The following is a 13978-nucleotide window of genomic DNA, read 5'->3' on the forward strand; positions in this document are numbered from 1 at the left end:
GTTCATCTTTGCCCTCCCGAGGGCGAACAGGGGTGGTAGCGGTGAGCTGAGCTTAAAAAATAATTGGCCATTCTAAATTGGGAGAAAATAATAAAAAATAATTGGCAATGACTAAATTTATATGTATATATAAAAAAAAAACAGAAAACCTTCTGCACCACAGGTTTTTTTTTATTTCTTTTGAGGGTGGAAATTAAAAAACACGTTTAGGTCATCTGACTTGGGTCTCTTGAAATAGTCAAAAGTTGGGCTGGCATCCTGGCTCTCCCTGACTCTCTCTTCCACTGTAGCTGAACTGGGCCTATTATCAACCTCAACCTGGATATGGATTATAGAATAAACTAATTAATTATAAAGGCCCAATATTTTGACAAAATACAAAAACACAGCAGCAGCCCCACCATTTGATCAAATGAATGAATGAATAATAATAATAAACCTTTATTTGTATAGCATGAATGGGGCTGGAGAAAAGTAGCTTAGCTCTAAAATTCAGTTGTATTTCATAGTTGTTTTAGCTACAGATTATAAATATAGCAACATAGTGGAAATAATAGCGTATAGTCAGGCTGAATCATCATGAATTTAATTAATAAAAGGCGGCTGTGCTGTGTCATGGACTGACTAATGTAAATAGTAGGGCTTCAAACGAACATTAACTTGTTGAATGTAATGTAATAATGCAGATTTCCGCCTAAAAGTAGTTATTTATCATGAGAGGGCCATACACAATAACTAGTAATGCTGCATACTCCAAGAAAGATTAAATTCTCACCTTTCTGGTAAAAATACTTATAAATTGCTGAGGTGTACTCACTTTTGAGGACACAAGCTCAAGTACACAGTAAAAATATGATGAAAATATGAAATATCATATATGGTGTAGTTCCTATTCAACAAAAGTTGAGGAATAGGGCTTGAAATGACTGATATAGCTGGCATGTACATTAATCAACAAACTGTCTGGCTGGAATCATGTTACTGGTACAGTTAGTTAGCCTTGTTAGCTAGCACAATATTTGTTATCTGTCTCCCTGCATGCCCTGGCTCCTCATTGCCTACCACTTTGGCAGCACTGACTTTGTTTGTGTTAGACTCACAATCGTCGTCGGCTATGCTGTCGCTGTCTCCTTCTTCTGCTACTACTCTAGTTTGAACCAGAGCTGCTGCATCCTCCTCGGCGTGGACTGCTACATGCACGTTGTTGGCATTGGCATTGGCACTACTAGCAGCACTACTACCGAATAAGTCGGTTAACTTCCTACATTTGGCTGCACCTGACTCAAGGGACTTTACTTTTGAATATATTTTCCAATCTAAAAAGTAATAATGTTGTAGAGCGCACGGGAATCACTGGAGACACGCACCAAAGCTTTCAGGTACAATGCGGATTTATTATGCAGCCAATTGCAAATCAGCACCATCCACACACTCAACAGACACACAGACAGCCCTTTCCCCACCCCAGAGCACTACCCTGCCTCTCAAAGTGACATTCACACACTACATAACACAATATAACAGTTTCAACAGTTACAGGATATGGCAAAATAAATAATAGGTGCACTTACAATAATCACAACAAATTATAACAAGTCTTTCACCTACCATATTCCTCACTCCCAGCGTCCTCTGTTGCTCATTAGCATATTTGTGGAAGGCCGGCTCCAGGCACTGCACACAATCCGCCAACAGGTGGCGACGGCAAGTCGGTCCAGCTGTGTCCGTTACACAGCCCCCACCTCAGGGCTGAACTTCTTGTTGGCCCAACACTAAATGTTTAAATAAAGTCAGAGAGTCCAATGGAACTGCTAGGTGCTGCAGCAAGCAGGTGTGGTGGGCTTGGGGTCAGACACCGGAGGGGTCCCATGGACTCCTGGAATATAGTCCGGTAGGCCGTTAGGCTCTCTAGATGAATTCGATTATCTACTCTTCTCTCTCCCCTCTCTGTCTACCCCAACTGTCCTGTTAAGTGACTTCAACATCCATCTCTCCAACCCCAGCCACTCTGCTGGATTCCTCCCTCTCCTTCACTCCTTCGACTTCTGTCTCTCTCCATCCCCTCCTACCCACAAAGCTAGCCATCAACTGGACCTCACCTTCTCCAGGGCCTGCTGCCCCTCCACCCTCTCTGTCACCCCCCTGGACTTCTCTGATCACTATTTCATCTCTTTTTCTCTGTCTCTCCCCTCTCTCCCTGCTCCTACCCCCACTGTCACCTCTCCCCGTAACCTCCACTCTCTCTCCCCCTCTGTCCTTGCCTCCACTGCTCTCTCTCACCTCCCTCCTATCGACTCCTTCTCACAACTCTCTGTAGACTCTGCTACCTCCACCCTCTTCTCCTCCCTCACCTCCTCCCTCGACTCCCTCTGTCCCCTCACCTCCCGACCTGCTCACCCCTCCCCTCCCCAACCCTGGCTCTCCTCTGCGCTCCGCTCAGCAAGAATCACACTGCGATCTGCTAAAAAGAAATGGAAGAGAACCAAACTCCCTGCTGCCCTAGACCGCACTCTTCTCTCCTCCTTCTCCTATACTCTATCCTCTGCTAAATGTACTTATTTCCAATCTGTAATCCAAGCCTCCACTAACAACCCACGTAAACTATTCTCTACCTTCTCCTCCCTCCTAAACCCTCCTCCTCCCTCCTCTATCTCCCCTGATGACTTTGCCGCCTTCTTCTCTTCTAAAATCTCAGATATCCGCAAACTCTTTAACACCTCTCCCTCCCCTGCACCCCCTCCTGTTCCAACCCCTACACCCACTGCATCCCCTACTAACTCACCCTCCTTCTCCACCTTCTCGCCCCTCTCAGACTCTGACCTCTCCCCCCTTCTCCAGGGTCACAAACCCACCACATGTGCCCTGGCCCCCCTCCCCACTCACCTCTTTCAAGCTGCAGCTCCTGCTCTACTTCCCTTCATCTCCTCCCTTCTCAACACCTCTCTCCTTTCTGATCTCTTTCCCTCTGCCTTCAAAAAAGCCTCTATCACTCCCCTCCTCAAAAAACCCTCCCTTGACCCCACCTCCCTCCAGAGCTACCGTCCTGTCTCCCTCCTACCCTTCTTCTCCAACACCGTCCAGCGGGCTGTACACAGCCAGCTCTCTGCTTTCCTGTCCAACCACTCTCTGCTCGACCCTCTCCAATCTGGCTTCCGCTCTGCTCACTCCACTGAAACCGCCCTCCTGTCTGTCACCAACTCACTTAAGTCTGCCCGAGCTGCCTCTCTCTCCTCTGTCCTAATTCTCCTCGACCTCTCTGCTGCCTTTGACACTGTTGATCACTCTATTCTACTATCATCTCTCACTGACCTGGGGATCTCTGGCACTGCTCTGGCCTGGTTCTCCTCCTACCTCTCCAACCGCACTTACCAGGTAACCTGGCGTGGAGCAATCTCCACACCTCACCCTCTCTTAACTGGAGTCCCCCAAGGGTCAGTCTTGGGTCCTCTCCTGTTCTCTCTCTACACCCGCTCCCTGGGCCCCCTCATCGCATCCTATGGTTTCTCATACCATTTCTATGATGATGATGCTCAGATTTTCCTCTCCTTCCCCACCTCTGACTCCACCATCTCCTCCCGTATCTCTACCTGTCTGCTATTTCCTCCTGGATGCACTCGCATCACCTCAAACTCAACCTCTCTAAATCTGACCTCCTTTTCTTTCCCTCCTCCTCCCCCTCCTCTGATCTCTCTATCTCTTCCTCTGAAATCTACCACACTCTCTCCCTCTTCCTCCGCTAAGAACCTCAGAGTCACCCTGGACCCCTGCCTCTCTTATTCCCAGCACATCTCTACTCTGGCACGCACTTGCCGATTCTTCCTGAGCAACATCCGAAGAATCCGACCCTTCCTCACCAACTATGCTACCCAGCTCCTGGTCCAGGCCTTGGTACTCTCCCGCATAGACTACTGCAACTCCCTCCTGGCTGGCCTCCCTGTGTCTGCCACCCGTCCGCTTCAGCTCATCCAGAACTCCGCTGCCCGTCTGGTGTTCTCTCTGCCTCGCTTCTCCCACGCAACTCCACTACTCCGCTCACTCCACTGGCTCCCGATCACCCCTCGCATCCAGTTCAAGACTCTTGTACTAGCCTACAGATGCCTTGACCAGACTGCACCCAGCTACCTCCAGACCCTCATCTCTCCCTACACCCCCACTCGACCTCTCCGCTCCGCTTGCACTAGAAGACTGGCTCTACCTCCTCTACGCTCCCCTGCCTCCAGAGCCCCCTCCTTCTCCACCCTAGCCCCGCAGTGGTGGAATGACCTTCCTACAGATGTCAGGACTGCCCAGTCCCTGACCACCTTCCGACGCCTTCTCAAGACTCACCTCTTCAGACAGCACCTGTAGAATTCCTCTTTTCCCTCTGGACACTTATCACTCTTCCTTAAATGCGCTTTACTTGCTTTTATCTGCTCCCTATTTTACTGCATTTAATCCTGTATTTTAGAGTACTGTAATCTGTCAAGTGTTATTTAATTATTTTATTTATTTAAGTGTTAATTATATCCTGATGTAACTATCACTGACACTGTTATCTGCTCCGCTATTGAATCGTATTTTGTCATATACTTGTACTTGCTAGAACCGAAGTCATTGTATTTTATCTTGCTCTTAATTGTATTAATACTTGTAACAGGGCGAGCAGCCCTGTATATTGTTTGTTTATTTATTTTTAGATCGGGGTCTCCCCCTCCGCCCCTGTGCAGATTGTTTTGTATTGTTTATTTATTTTTAGTGTATTGTATTTGTCGGCGAGCGCCGTATGTTTTGTTTTGATTAAATGACGGCGTAGCGCCGTGTTATTGTTTTGTTTATTTTTAAAACGTGTCCTGGCAGAGGCGAGATCGGTGCTCGTCCTCTGCCAGGTGTAATGAAAAATACTCGTGCAGAAGGTGGCCATCTCCCGAATTAATTAAGTGATTAATTTAGTTGCTAATCGGGAGATGGTCACCTGAATATAAAAAGCCTGCAGCTCTCCAGTTGCGGGTGGGTGTTTGGAGTAGAGAGACGGAGAGCGAGAGGATTAAAACGAAACTAACAGTAAACAGGAACAGTGACGGCGATCTGCCCAGCCTGACCTGTGTTTTTGTGTTAGTGATTTCTTTTTGTTTAATTATTTATTTTGCTCTGTGAGCGAGTGTTTTCTGTTTGAATATTTTATTTATTTTTTTGGATTCATTAAATAAAACGGCGCCCGCGCCACTGCACAATACCTTTTTGTTGTTGTGGTCCCTTCTTCTGCCTGCGTCCTGGAGGCGCTGCGATCCCACGCAGGACACCACGTGTGACAGGAATGGACGAGGGTCTGACGTCACGGCAGAAGAAGGGACCACAACAACAAAAAGGTATTGTGCAGTGGCGCGGGCGCCGTTTTATTTAATGAATCCAAAAAAATAAATAAAATATTCAAACAGAAAACACTCGCTCACAGAGCAAAATAAATAATTAAACAAAAAGAAATCACTAACACAAAAACACAGGTCAGGCTGGGCAGATCGCCGTCACTGTTCCTGTTTACTGTTAGTTTCGTTTTAATCCTCTCGCTCTCCGTCTCTCTACTCCAAACACCCACCCTCAACTGGAGAGCTGCAGGCTTTTTATATTCAGGTGACCATCTCCCGATTAGCAACTAAATTAATCACTTAATTAATTCGGGAGATGGCCACCTTCTGCACGAGTATTTTTCATTACACCTGGCAGAGGACGAGCACCGATCTCGCCTCTGCCAGGACACGTTTTAAAAATAAACAAAACAATAACACGGCGCTACGCCGTCATTTAATCAAAACAAAACATACGGCGCTCGCCGACAAATACAATACACTAAAAATAAATAAACAATACAAAACAATCTGCACAGGGGCGGAGGGGGAGACCCCGATCTAAAAATAAATAAACAAACAATATACAGGGCTGCTCGCCCTGTTACAATACTGTACTGTGATTCTTGAAATGTATTGTTGTTTACGACTGTAAGTCGCCCTGGATAAGGGCGTCTGCTAAGAAATAAATAATAATAATAATTATAATAATTGAATGGCACGACAATTTATTCCATAGGGTAGGTGGAAGTTGGTCATTTAGGAAAGAGGTGGAGCTATGGTATCCAAACTCAATGACCCAGATGGTAAATGCCGTGGCATTGGAGGGGCGGATGCGCTCGTTAACCTAGGGGTCATGAGCGAGGATATAAATAGGGGACATGGCGTACGTGATCTGTTCCTTTTGTGAATGGTTAGGAAAGAACCTGAAATGAGTCCCTGCATGTAAAAAACCCATGAGTGTTCTGTTAGTCTGTCTTGTAAACGTTGTTTGTTTGTTTCTTTTGTCTAAAAGATTACTAACACGATCCGGAGCTGCAGCTGCAGGCCAGCATTAAACCCGGACACCAGCACTTCACTTTCCACTGAGAACTGTCTTTTCACCACAAGCACTTAAATCACGCACTGTAGGAACTGTGTCTGTGTCTTTGTGTTTCGTGTGGGTGATAAAACTGGACTTTTTGGTTGCGGGTCAAACCCGTGGGATTTTACAAACCGAAGTGATACACGCCGCTGTAATCACTTCCAACATTATTATTTACAGGTATTTGCATTTAGGCTCTGGACATTGTAATTTATCAATAAATACCCTTGCACCTGATAGTAATTGTCCGTGTGATTTGTACCTGCACTGCACTGTATCCACTCACCACTTTGCCACAATGACTCTCCTAATCATTCCATTAGTAAACTCTCCATCAGGTAATTCTGTTGGCTGTTTTGAATGTAAGCAGATGACTTCATCAAAAATACACCTACCCATCTTCATTCAAGCAAAAGGTCGTAAATCACAGAAAATGCCTTTAGTTAAAAATACTCTTTTGTGAAATAACTTTGCCTTAGTTATTCATTTTTACTTAATAATCACATTTCTATTTTCCTGATGTGTTTTCACATAATGTAGTACCAAAATAAATCATATAATCCCATAATTATTATTCTAATGAATGAATTACATTTTAATCAATTTCCTGAATGATAAATTACTTTTTGTTTTTGTGATTTAAGTAAGGCTTTAATACACTATATTTTGAATGTTTGTAAATTTAAGAGTTCACAAGAATACTGGTTTTACAACAGTTAACAAATTTGTATTGAATACACATTCCTTCAGACATCAAGTCTGGCAAGAAACGTACATGGTTCTGTTATCAGTTTCAAGATACAAGGTGCAAACAAAGTCTATGTGACGTTCGGTACTTAATCCGATAAAGATTTGAATTTGTTTAACAAGATCTGATTGTTCTTCACAGCATGAGTCTTTAGTAAAACAGACCAAAATGAGTTATTTCAATTTATAATCCACTGGCTGACCAACACAGCAGGGGGTTTTCTCAAAACAAATTTCTCTAGTAATGAATGTGTTTGTCTTTATCTCTTGTTAGAGTCATTTTAGTATACATTCAATGGGCATATTCTCATTTAAGCAAATATAAATTGTACTTTTTACATCACAGACAGCATTTACCCACTCGTCCAGGGACCACCTCTCCATCTGATGTCAGTGCTTACAGTCCTCGGAGGAGCAGGGGCAACAAGACAGTGCATTGGGGTTGTTGTGCAGGTGGCTGGCCCAGTCCTGTACGGAGTAGTCGTACCCCTGCAGTGCTTCTATCCAGTGGAAGTTGAGCAGCCACCGCAGGGATGCATGGTCCGTGCGCAGAAGTAATGGAAGTGACGCACAACCTGTACTACAGCCAATAGTTCCCGGCGAGTCACACAATATTTCTGCCTGTTCTACTAAGAGCTTGGCTGCAGTACGCGACTACTTGTTCCCCGTCTGGGCCCTCCTGGGCCAGCACTGCCTCGTTGTTTGCATCCGTGTCCAGGATTAATAGTTTCTGAGAATCGGGGACCAAGACCAATTCCCCAAAGGCAGTTGTGCAGTCAGTGTCCCAGGTGAACCGGACCCCTTTTTTGGTCAGGCGTTTCAGGGGCCTTCACAAAAGCTACGATAATAAGACGCCAGGCCCAGAAAGCTATGCACCTCCATCACAGTCACTTTAGCTGGGTCTGTGGCTGTGCTGTCTGCCCTGACTATGTGTCCAAGGAAGTACATTTCAGCAGGTTGCCCTTCCCCGGGCGGAGTTTCAAGCCCGCTCCCCTGATGCGCTCAAACACAGTCCGCAAGTTCTGCAGCGCCTCCGGGAAGGTAGCAGCATGCACCAAAAGGTCGTCCAGATACACGACACAGTGAGACCATGGAACTCTGGCGAGCACCCGCTCCGTCAAGAACGGGCATTGCACAGTCCAAAGGGCATCACTGAAAACTGCCACAGACCCTGGCCAATGGAGAATGCAGCCTTTGGACATGCCTCAGGGGCCAGCTTGAGGGAGCTAAACCAGTGAGTGCCCATGATGCAGTCCAGGGCCTCGTCGATTCTGGGGAGGGGGTGCAAGTCCTTGTAGGTCACTGCATTAATCTCCGTCGCTACCCTCCTCTTCCCTGATCACGTGAACTCTGGGGGTCCAGTCTCGCTCGTCCTCCTCGAGCACTGCCTCAACCCTTGTGGCGTGGGCCAAAGCCTGCTCCATGGAGGTTGGGGTGGTAAGCTGGACCTGCTGTCGGAAGGCAGCGGGGCTCAGGCTGTGGACAAACGCCTCTGTCTCCAGGTCTTCTTGTGCGGCCAGTGGCAAACCTGGATACCCTCATCGCGCCAAGTTCATTGTGTCAGCTTCTTGCCACTGGTCCTCTTTAACAGAGTATTACCCCGCCTCTCCAGGTGACATTCACACACTACATAAAACAATACAGGAAGGTTTCAACAGTTACAGGGTATTGCATAAATAATAGGGGCACGTACAATAATCACAACACATTATAACAACCTAAAGCTAAGGTTTACAATTTTAGAAAAGCAAACTATGAAGGTATGAAACAGAGACTAACATAAGTAGATTGGAGTAAAATAGAGAAAACAACCACAGAAAAAGGATGGCTGTTTTTTAAAAATGTAGTACTAGAAGCACAAAACAATTACATCCCAAAAGTAGACAAATCTAAATCTAAAACAAAATGGCCAAAATGGTTTAATAGATCAATTAAAAAAAATATTCAGCGAAAAAAGGCACTTTACAGAGCATTTAAAAGGGACCAAAAACAAAGTACACAGAAAGAGTACTTGGAACTGCAAACACAAATCAAAAGGGAAGTTAGAAAGGCCAAGAGAGAGATAGAAATCAATATTGCTGAGGGGGCTGAAACCAATTCCAAAATATTTTTCCAATATTATAACAGCAAGAAAACATTCAAAGAGGAGGTTAAATGTCTAAGAGACACACATGGCAAAATCATAGATGAAGAAAAAAAATAGCAAATATATTAAATGATTACTTTTCACAGGTCTTTACAAAGGAGGACACGGACAACATGCCCCACATGTCGACCCGTTCCTATCCAGTTTTAAATAATTTTAGCATAACAGAGGCAGAAGTGTTAAAGGGACTAGGAGCTCTTAAAATAAACAAATCCCCTGGCCGGGATGAGATCCTCCCAATAGTATTCAAAGAAATGAAAGAAGTTATTTACAAACCGCTAACCAAGATCGTGCAACAGTCTCTTGACACAGGGGTTGTACCGACAGACTGGAAAATAGCAAACGTAATACCGATCCACAAAAAGGGAGACAAAACCGAACCAGGTAACTACAGACCAATAAGCCTGACTTCTATTATATGTAAACTTATGGTAACTATAATAAGATCCAAAATGGAAAATTACCTATATGGTAACAATATCCTGGGAGACAGCCAGCATGGTTTTAGGAAAGGGAGATCGTGTCTAACTAACCTACTTGACTTTTTTGAGGATGCAACATTGAAAATGGATAACTGCAAAGCATACAACATGGTTTATTTAGATTTCCAGAAAGCTTTTGACAAAGTCCCGCACAAAAGATTAATTCTCAAACTGAACGCAGTAGGGATTCAAGGAAATGCATGCACATGGATTAGGGAGTGGTTAACAGGTAGAAAACAGAAAGTACTGATTAGAGGAGAAACCTCAAAATGGAATGAGGTAACCAGTGGTGTACCACAGGGATCAGTATTAGGTCCTCTGCTATTCCTAATCTACATTAATGATTTAGATTCTGGTATAGTAAGCAAACTCGTTAAATTTGCAGACGACACAAAAATAGGAGGAGTGGCAAACACTGTTGAAGCAGCAAAGGTCATTCAAAATGATCTAGACAGCATTCAGAATTGGGCAGACACATGACAAATGAAATTTAATAGAGAAAAGTGTAAAGTATTGCATGCGGGCAATAAAAATGTGCATTATAAATATCATATGGGAGATAGTGAAATTGAAGAAGGGAACTATGAAAAAGACCTAGGAGTTTATGTTGACTCAGAAATGTCCATCTAGACAATGTGGGGAAGCTATAACAAAGGCCAACAAGATGCTCGGATATATTGTGAGAAGTGTTGAATTTAAATCAAGGGAAGTAATGTTAAAACTTTACAATGCATTAGTAAGACCTCACCTAGAATATTGTGTTCATTTCTGGTCACCTCGTTACAAAAAGGATATTGCTGTTCTAGAAAGAGTGCAAAGAAGAGCAACCAGAATTATCCCGGGTTTAAAAGGCATGTCGTATGCAGACAGGCTAAAAGAATTGAATCTATTCAGTCTTGAACAAAGACGACTATGCGGTGATCTGATTCAAGCATTCAAAATCCTAAAAGGTATAGACAATGTCGACCCAGGGGACTTTTTCGACCTGAAAAAAGAAACAAGGACCAGGAGTCACAAATGGAGATTAGAGAAAGGGGCATTCAGAACAGAAAATAGGAGGCACTTTTTTACACAGAGAATTGTGAGGGTCTGGAACCAACTCCCCAGTAATGTTGTTCAAGCTGACACCCTGGGATCCTTCAAGAAGCTGCTTGATGAGATTCTGGGATCAATAAGCTACTAACAACCAAACGAGCAAGATGGGCTGAATGGCCTCCTCTCGTTTGTAAACTTTCTTATGTTCTTATGTTCTTATGTAACCATAATTACAGTCTTTCCCCTAGCATATTTCTCACTCCCAGCATCCTCTGCTGCTCAGTAGAATATTTGTAGAAGGCCGGCTCCGGGCACGGCACACAATCTGCCAACAGGTGGCGATGTCAGTCCAGCCGTGCTTGTTAGAATATTAATACAAAGTGTAAGATAGTGTGGTCAAGTGGCTGATATTTTTCAGGAAGCAGACAGGAGAAGCAATTGAAATGCAAATGCAAATTTATTTTCAGCCCCCCCCCCCCCCAAAAAAAACCCCAAAGAAAACAGTTCAAACAAATAAACAAACAAAACAAAATTAGAATTAAATCCAACTATTTCAAATATCAAACAGTGGGCACTGTAACTTTCAGACCGCTCTAAGCAAACTACTCACTAGACTTCCAGCCAGAGTCTGTCACTGCTCTCTTTTGAATGAGCCAGCCCTGGTATACCTTTGCCTACACTAGCCCCTCCCCTGGACTGTTCACTTTAGCCATAAGCAAAATAATCTTCAATTCCATATTTTAAAACATTTGGGTTACTTCAACTTGGTTAACCCTGAATACCTTCACAGAATAAATGCATACTTTGCAGATAACATACACCCTAAGCTATCGTTACCTCATGTACTTGTATTGGGTGCGCCTTACATCATCGCGTGCACCCTCTAAGATGGCAGCGCCCAGGGCTACCCAAACCTACAGATTGCCGATATAATCTTCAAAACTAAAATGGTATTTAAAAATATTATCTAGTGATTTTAACCTTTAATTTAACTAAATATTATTCAGAGCCTAAAATGAATAAACTTGCTTATACCAGAGTGTGTCATTGCCAAGCATATGTGCACCTGTTCTCAGCAATCCACACAAACAGTCACCACGAAACTTCAAAAACATGCATACATATTTATTTTTACAGGTTTCAATCAAACTGGAGTTGGTTACATTCTGGTATATTCTGCATCACACAGTCGCAGAAATGAAAGTATCTTACCGAAATCTTTTTTGTCTCTTGGTTGGGTTAGGTAGCTATTTCTGGCATAGTAAATGTGTTGAGCATGCACAGTGTGTAAAGGTAGAACAGAGCATGCACAGAGCATGTGCAGGTCCCGAAGGAAGCCAAAAGTGGTAGGTAGCAAAAAAGGTCAGAACACCGGCATAGATTGCACAATTTCGTGCTGTGTGAATGGGTATTTTAAAGAATGTTTGAAACGTCTCTGAGACGGCTCAGTAGTGGTATTTGTGTGTGAAAGTGGTACAAGACTCTGCAGAATTCAGTTTTTATCTCTCTACCTGTTAAGCACATGCCTTTTTAATTGCTTATATTTACACCTAATAATCACCTTGTTACACATCTGTGTTGTTTTAGATTCTAGCCGACCAATGACCTCTAGTGGCCTTTTTGCTGTTATTGCAAGCTACCATATTTCACTGTGTGGGGAATAATGCTCGTTTCATCCTGAGACCATCATATATTCCCTCTTTTACCTTGTTACAATCTCTCTCTCTCTCTCTCTCTCTCTCTCTCTCTCTCTCTCTCTCTCTCTCTCTCATCTATATATATATATATATATATATATATATATATATATATATATATATATATATATATCTGAATAACCTAGCAGAACCCATTGCTATAGTAATATAATATTTTAGATGTATCGTAAGATTGCAGTCTTAATATAAGTAGCACAGATCGGGTGCTTGTTTCCTGCAGAACATCACTGCAGGCCTATTCTATCCCTCTTACAAAGCCCTTCCGAATCATGACTCAAGTTGCATGTCAGAACATCCTGTCTTACGTTGCCAGTCAGCCCTCAGTGTTTTATTGTCTACACAATTGATCTAGACAATGCCAGTTGTAAATATCCCATTTTGATAGACAATGTGGGGAAGCTATAAAAAAGGCCAACAAGATGCTCGGATATATTGTGAGAAGTGTTGAATTTAAATCAAGAGAAGTAATGTTAAAACTTTACAATGCATTAGTAAGACCTCACCTAGAATATTGTGTTCAGTTCTGGTCACCTCGTTACAAAAAGGATATTGTTGCTCTAGAAAGAGTGCAAAGAAGACAAACCAGAATTATCCCGGGTTTAAAAGGCATGTCGTATGCAGACAGGCTAAAAGAATTGAATCTATTCAGTCTTGAACAAAGAATACGCGGCGATCTGATTCAAACATTCAAAATCCTAAAAGGTATAGACAATGTCGACCCAGGGGACTTCTTTGACCTGAAAAAAGAAACAAGGACCAGGGGTCACAAATGGAGATTAGATAAAGGGGGATTCAGAACAGAAAATAGGAGGCACTTTTTTACACAGAGAATTGAGAGGGTCTGGAACCAACTCCCCAGTAATGTTGTTGAAGCTGACACCCTGGGATCCTTCAGAAGCTGCTTGATGAGATTCTGGGATCAATAAGCTACTGACAACCAAACGAGCAAGATGGACTGAATGGCCTCCTCTCGTTTGTAAACTGTCTTATGTTCTTATGTTCTAATAACGTGGTGTATCAGGGTTCAAACAACTGACAGTGACTGTGGGTCTATCTATTAAAATGTGTATTTGTGATTTAAGGGATGACGGTATGTAGATGCTCCACCATTTAGAGTAATTGAATAGACCACAATGACTATTTGGAGCAGACTTTAATCTTCCCTGGCCTGTTCTGTCTCTAGATCTGAATTTAGTTAAACTTACAGATTCCCAGGGAATATAGTCTATTAGGGCAGGCATTTCCAATGTTTGTTCAATCCTGTTTGTATTCTATAGTAATTATGTACTGTGCACATTGGTAAATAATTCCGTTCGGCTCTGAGAATAGTGTGAAAAAAAATTCCAGTAATACATTAAGTAATTGTGTTCTGATCAAATTGTATTCAGCATGCAGGTTTCGATGTAAAATATTTTCTGTTTGATTCAGTTGTCATCATAATTGCA

Source organism: Acipenser ruthenus, chromosome 3, assembly GCF_902713425.1.
Source record: "Acipenser ruthenus chromosome 3, fAciRut3.2 maternal haplotype, whole genome shotgun sequence".
Classification (NCBI taxonomy): Eukaryota; Metazoa; Chordata; class Actinopteri; order Acipenseriformes; family Acipenseridae; genus Acipenser; species Acipenser ruthenus.